Source organism: Cyprinodon variegatus, unplaced genomic scaffold, assembly GCF_000732505.1.
Source record: "Cyprinodon variegatus isolate N-32 unplaced genomic scaffold, C_variegatus-1.0 Scaffold498, whole genome shotgun sequence".
NCBI lineage: Eukaryota > Metazoa > Chordata > Actinopteri > Cyprinodontiformes > Cyprinodontidae > Cyprinodon > Cyprinodon variegatus.
The window spans coordinates 589,988-597,228 of NW_015150951.1; positions in this window are offsets into that span (position 1 = coordinate 589,988).

Here is a 7,241-nt window from a genome sequence, read left to right on the forward strand (position 1 = left end):
GTAACAACTGCAAATATAAATTATAATATTACTCTATTCATGCCAAGGAAAATATATTTTAAGGCAATGGAAATTTAAAAAAAGTCAAAAGGCATGTAAAAAAGTTTTTCAGTTTTGACATGGAAAATGTTTCCTCAACAAAATCCCAGATTGTACATCAAAAAGTATGCAAAATAACCCAAATTCAGTTTAGTTATATATTCTCAATTCCCAATTCATGCCATCTGAAGGCACTTTACAGAAATGATTCAACCAGATCATACAGTCAGACTGATTCAAAGTTTTCTAAGGAAAAGCAGTTTATTGCATCGACTCATTGACTCGATGGTGATGAGTCGATGCCAGTTAAATTGCTTGTCTGACGTCATCATCGGACATGCTCAGAACAGTCCGGCAATATATGGTTAAATTCTGTTCAGCTGCATTTTAGTTGTTTGTGAACTATATACCATAATTTTAAAATGAAATTAAACCCTAAATCTAAAAAAAGACTAAATTTATATTTAAATCCAAACCTGAAAAGTGTCCTGTCAGTGTGCACACAACAAATTAAGTTGGGTTTTCAAATAAAGCTGCTTAATATCTCGGCTCAGCAAACTGCTGACCTCATTGCAGGTCCTCATCTTTGTTGTGGCTGTTCTGGTAGCATGTAGATTATATTCATTTTATTAATGATACTCTAACTATGGAGGACCAATTCTGAGATAATAAAATGAGGAAATGTATTTTAGTTCAACTCCACGAGGTGTTTTTTTTCTCCCCCATATCAATGGGAGACATCCTATTTTATAAATCACTGGATTTAAAGGTTATTTAGGAAGCATTACACATCACTATCTGAGTCTTTGGGTAGTTAGTCATTTCTGCTGATATCTATTTTTCTTCCTCTGAAAATAAAACAAGTAAAATATTAAAGGTTGCAATACATAAAATGTTACGACAGAAGCAATTTAGGGACCTTCTTTTTCTATAGTTCTTTTTTGCAATTAAGTTTTCTGAAATTAAATTTTTCTTTTGTGCAGTTTTTTTGTATTGAGAATTCCCTTAATGTTGCGTGTAGTTAGAGTTGGATTAATACAGATTAGTTCCCTTCAAATGGCTAATCCTTCAAAACAAAGATGGGCAGCTTTCACTTTCAATTCTCAAAAGATGAATTCTGGCAACAATAGGCAATCAGACGCATGTTTGATTCCAAAAGTGATCTGGCAGAAATACACTACAATTATGACTGGCAATCAGCACAAAGCATTTGATTGTTTAATATTTGAAACCTTTGCACTATCCTCACAAGTGGCTCATCATCTGATTGGATAATTTAGGACGAACAGCCTTAGATCAGACCATGATTGTTTTGTTTGCTCCCCCCACAGAGTTCACATTCTTACTATTATTCTGTTGACGGAGCTGTTCTCACACATGGAGTTTTATCTGTCGGTTGCCTTTTCACTACAGCTATTAAATTATGTTGGCATATCAGTGATATCTAAATGGTTTAGTATCTAAACATGTTGGGCCTTAACTGTAATATGTATATCAGCCCCATTTACAAAGTTGCTGAATCGCACCACTTCTCAGGACTGAACTAAGTAGGAAGCATCTCAAAGCAAAACGATTTTCAAAACTTTGACCCTAGCCATTAAAAAAAAGTTTTTGTTCATTAGGTGATAAGAGCCACTTGCTCTTGAATCTGAGGTGGAATCATTGCGCTCTGTCTCACATTATCCCTCCGTGATCAGAAACTGGCCACTAGTTCAGAGTGCAGTTACACCTGCCTTAGGATAGCTGCCTTCTGGAGGAGGCCTTATTTATTCCGGGGGGGCACAACTTATAACTCAGATCACACTACTTTTTAAGGGGAATATTGAATATTGCTTGAGTTTGATGAAGGAAGCTTGTTAAAAGCTGAAATGTTGCCTTTATATTGATCCAGAGAACCGGTCTGGTTTTTGTTCCACCGCATATTATTAGACTATATTGATTCAATCATAAAGGCCATAACGGGGGGGGCAGGATCCGTTCTACTGGGCCCCTGTTAGCCCCCACATCCATCATAGCTAAATGGCCTTTAAGTTCTCAAATGTGTAGTTTACAATATTGACTGAAATGCTACTTATTTAAATTATACACATTTTTGAAGAAGATGAACAACATTTGATGTTGAGGCAAACATTTTGTTTAGCGTTTTGGTACATTAACTATATTTTGGTTATTTTAATGATTTTGTTAATAGACAGCCTGAAAAACTAGTTTCTTCTGATCTAGTTCAGATTAGGTTAGCTTCATATGTTCAAAACCCCCTGGGTGAAGAACTCTGCTCTTTTCCTGCGTAATATATAATGCTAAATGATAGAAGCCATTTTCCTGATGGATATAAATGCATTCCTATGCTGCTACCTTGTGGTGAGCCCTCTATACTGCAACCTACACACCAGCACAAAGGATTACTGTTAAAACAGAATCATAAATGAAAAAATTCTTTATTTTGATGACAGAAACAATGAAATTCTTCTTCTTAAAATGTTAATTTATGTGTCAGGCCTGATATTTCGAATAAACTTATCTAAATTAATTGGTCTTTTTATACCTTATTTATATTAAATTAAGTTATATTAAATTCAGCTAATTTGTCAGTATTGTTCTTTATTGAAATAAAATTATTTGTCATTCAGTCACACTTTTTTTTTTTTTTTTTTTTTTTAAGCCAAAAACCTTTTTAGAACATCACAAGGGGTTCTTTGAGGACCCAGCCATTGAGCTCCAGAATCAGCTCCAATCATTAAGATCTACTGCCCTGCAACTTTTAGGGAAAGCCTACCCCGACCAAGCCAACTGAATTTATTGATTGCTTTCAACATGCCTTACATTTTGGTAAAGGTCTAGTAATGAGCCACTCATTCGAAAAACCCAAAACATTGTCATATGCACATTAAATGCATTTCTCTGTGCAATTAAGATTCTTACTTTGCTGTCCATAGTGGATACCAAAAGACTTGTGGGGGCGGGGGAACAGAATACAATAGGCATGCTTTAACACAATATAATGAACAGAAATATAAAATGTTTGCTACATTAATTGCTTTTTGTGCAACTTTCAACAAGAATGATATTGTGCAACTAAGCATTTCATTTAGTGCAGGAATATACCTGAAGGTTGGAGGGCAGTAGATCTTGAGGTTGGATCTCTGCTCTACATTGGCAGCTTTTTCTACTTCAATAATATTCCTCTCCTCCATTTACTTCTAGCCTGAAAGTAGCTTTTAGTAGATTGGAAACTAGTTGGATGCTTGTTCTCTGTAACATTGTTTGGGTTTTCAGCCTAACTGGTTACCAGCTCATCAGATGTACAGAACAGCAAAACCAATAAAGCAAGGCTTTATACTTTTTTAGCTATTGGGCGCCGTAATAAAGATGCTCAGTTAGCTAAACCAACATCTTAATTCAGATATGTTGAAGTGCAAAAATTTTACATTCAAAACACTGCCAAACAGAGGTTTTGTTACCCTACAACAACACACTAACCTAATACTCTCACTTTGGTTTGCTGGAATCTCAAGGCTGTAGAAATGACTTTATAACCCTTTCAGGCTCTTTGCATGATATCCACCTAGTGAGGATCTGTTGGTTTAACTCCGATTGTCTGACAGGTTCTATTTCACTGACTTTGAGAACAGGTGAGGTAAGAGAAAGTTAATCTGTTACATGTGTGTTAATTTTGCGTTTAATGCATCGTTTTTGGTCAATATTTGAATAATGACCATTTGGACCATTTGGTCGCATTTCATATTTCACTAAATATGAAATGCAATTACTGCCCTTCCATCATGCAAGAAAGGTTTTAAATAAACATTTACTGACCTGAAGTCTGCTATAAAAAGTGCAAAATGAAACTGTTAATATTCTAATATTTAAATTGTCTTTGGTAATAATGAAATTTTGAATTGCATAATGGCATCTTGCCAAGAATATGTATTTAAAATGTTTTTTTATTTTTATTGTAGGAGCTGCTTTGAAGAAGTCATTAAGAAGAGAATGTATTTTGGTTTATTTTTTATTTATTTTCAACTTTTGTTTAAAAGTTTAATTACATGTAAAAGTTTTGTTGTACCAATTGACCTCCTTTATAAATGTCTAACATTTAAGCTGTATCAAAGCCTAAAAATGTTGATTGGAAAATGGCAATACTTATACTGCATAATAAATTCCTTAGCACAAATTGTATGTTTTTTTGGGGGGGGTCTTTAATGGGGGGGGGTAATTCAAGGAATTTAAGAATAGACTACCAACGCATGTATTGAGGCCTCATGATCTTTTCACTTTTCAAAAACTTCAATAGTTACAAACTTTTCTGCCACAATTTTTGTGCTCTTCTCTACGTGACTTTTTATTATCATCCAGGTCTCTGGTATTCTGAAAACAAAAATCTGGAAGATGTTCTTGTAAAATTTATTAGGGCTACCTACAGGATTTAAGTTAAGCTAAGGCATCTGCTTAGATATTTGGATGGTATATTGACCATAAATTTAAGACCTGGCTTGAAGTGCATCATCCTTGTCACAAACTCTCTTCATGCCCTGGAGGCTGCACATTGCTTTCAGACTGCACTGATTTCCTTGATTAAATCTGTGCCTCAGTAATGTTTCTCTTACATCAGATTTGCTCTGCAGTTAAAGATTGATCTCACACTGGAGAGGTGGAACACCAAGTGGACTGACATGAATTGGGGAACCAATACAAGAGATATCCGTTGAAACAGAGGAAGAATCACACTTTTTAGTAAGGGTAAATCAAACACTATTGCACAGGATATTGGTTATTCAGTCAGCTGGCGCCAAAATTCAGACCAAGTTCAGACAAAAAGGGAAGGTTGATAAAGGCAAGCATACTGGTAGACTAAGCCTTAGTTCCCTTAGTCACTAAGGAACTCATCAAAATGTAAAGGTCGAACACTTAAAGCAATGTACTGAAAACTGGAAACGACACAATAAAACAAGTGAATGAATGGGAATACACTGGAGTCAACATTTCTGACCAAAGTGCAACAAACCAACCAAAACATTCATTCTCAAACACTGGTACTTGTTAATATTGGTTTATGAGCACCCCCTAGTGGTATGTTGAGGGCCAAGGGAATTTTTAGGAAAAGTGTGATATTGAAATTAGAATAGAAAATCCCTCTGTTCTAAAATGTATTTGAAATAATTTAGTGTGGTGGTATAATTTGAGATTCTCTGTATTTATTTATTTTAACTTTATTCTTGAGAAATGCAATTTGCTCTTAAATTCTGTCTATATAAGCGGTGTTAAAAGTATTAATGTTTACTTAAGTAGAAGTATAAATCCTACCATTTAAAAACACTTTTGTAGAAGTTAGAGTATCAACTTAAGCTTTTTACTTAAAAGTGTAAAAGTGCAATTTTTGAAACAAAGTAAAAGTAAAATAAATTTTCCTACAATTGTGGATGACTCCCTTATACTTAATAATCTTAGTTTTATAACTATTGGTAAGATTGTCAAATTTAACTTTGCATCATGTTGATTAGCCATTTTGGTTGGCTAACAATTTGGTCGAACCACAAAGAAATGAATTGTCTGGATGAAACGAATGATTTTGATGTTTTTTTCTCTTTTTTTTTTTTTTTTTTTTTTTTTTAAAATACCAACAGGCCATAACCCAAAGGAGCTTACTGGTATATGGGGAAAAAATGTCTATTTTTAAAGTGTAAGGAGTAGAAATTAGAGATAATTGTAAAAATAATGTTATGAGTGGAAGTAAATAGTTGTATAAGAGATACAATAATTACTCCAGTAAAGTATAGCCAAAATTTCTACTTAAGGTAAGTATTTGTACTTTGTTACATGAAACCTCTGCTTTGTAAGCAATGCTGCCCAAATCACTATGCATAGCTGAGCTGCAATGTGGGCAGAAAAACACGAAGTGCATCAGCGTATATGAGCAGTAAGCAACTCACCACTTACATTAATTAATGAAAACACAGAAGCCCTGTAGATGCACAAGACTATCTCAGACTAAAACTCACACACAAAAACTTTTTTCAAAGACCAGCACACCTCACCACTTTTTTATGAAGGAAAATATCCCTGCATCCAACATTACTTTCATGGTTACACTGAGCTGCTACTGTTGCTCTACAATACAGTTCTTAATGGTGCAGCCTTAATGCAGTGCTGGAAACAAATTTACAATTACTAAATTTCAGTTAATTGAAGTCCTTTCTCACAGGTCAGGTTAGATTGTGAAGTATATTAGTTTCTTTGAACAATAATTATTTGAAAGTTTTTTTTTTTATTTGAACATCCAGTGTGTATAGCTGTGATAGTGAAAACAAACCACATTAAGGCTATATATAAAGAACAGCTGGGTCTCCATTGTGAACTATTTCTGTATCAAAATAGGCATGCGCTCTGGTATTTAAACTTTTGACAATATGGTGGTATTTGAATCCCACATTGGTTTGTGTGTGCTACTCGGAGAAAAAGGCCAAAAGGAAAAAGGATTTACATACAGAAAAGCAACGGGTCAGTCAGTAAGATCTAAATGGAAGAAAACAAGGTGATAGTGGGCAAAGTAATTATGGAGGGGGTCATATTCAGTAGTCAAAGACACATCTGCATTGGCTGAGGTGATGATGGTGGAGCTTTTGTGTAATTCCAGGGAACTTAATAAAGATGACAGAAGAAAACAAAACAAATGTTCAGTCATTGATGACATGAGGAACTGGTTAAGCCAGCGGGGGGATGGCTTTTATTACATCTTCACTGCTCGAGTTTGTTTACATTTTGGACAATTTTCTCATCTCATCAATTGAAAGGATGTTTAAGACACACACCACAACCAGGCCGAGGAACAGACTGGATGTAGATCTGCTGTTTTCCACACTGAGCTATAGGAGCTCAATAAATCAGCTCAGGTGTCTGGATGAAAACAAAGTAAAACTAAGTCAGTCTATACTATAATTTTTGTTCAGTATTTTGTTCCCAATTCTTCAAGTTTTAATTTATTGTAAGGGACTTACTCAGATGAGCTCCAGTTTTATAAATACAGGTTTATAGTACAGTATTTAATTTTCTAAGGATTTTGATTAATCACTAACTTCCAGGCAACATATTTTCTTTTTTTGTTTATTTTATTTGAGATGGAAAGAATAAAAAGCCTAATAATTAAATTATCAGGTGAAAAGACAAAGTAAAATAGTCTTTGTTTTATACAGTAATCAGTTATT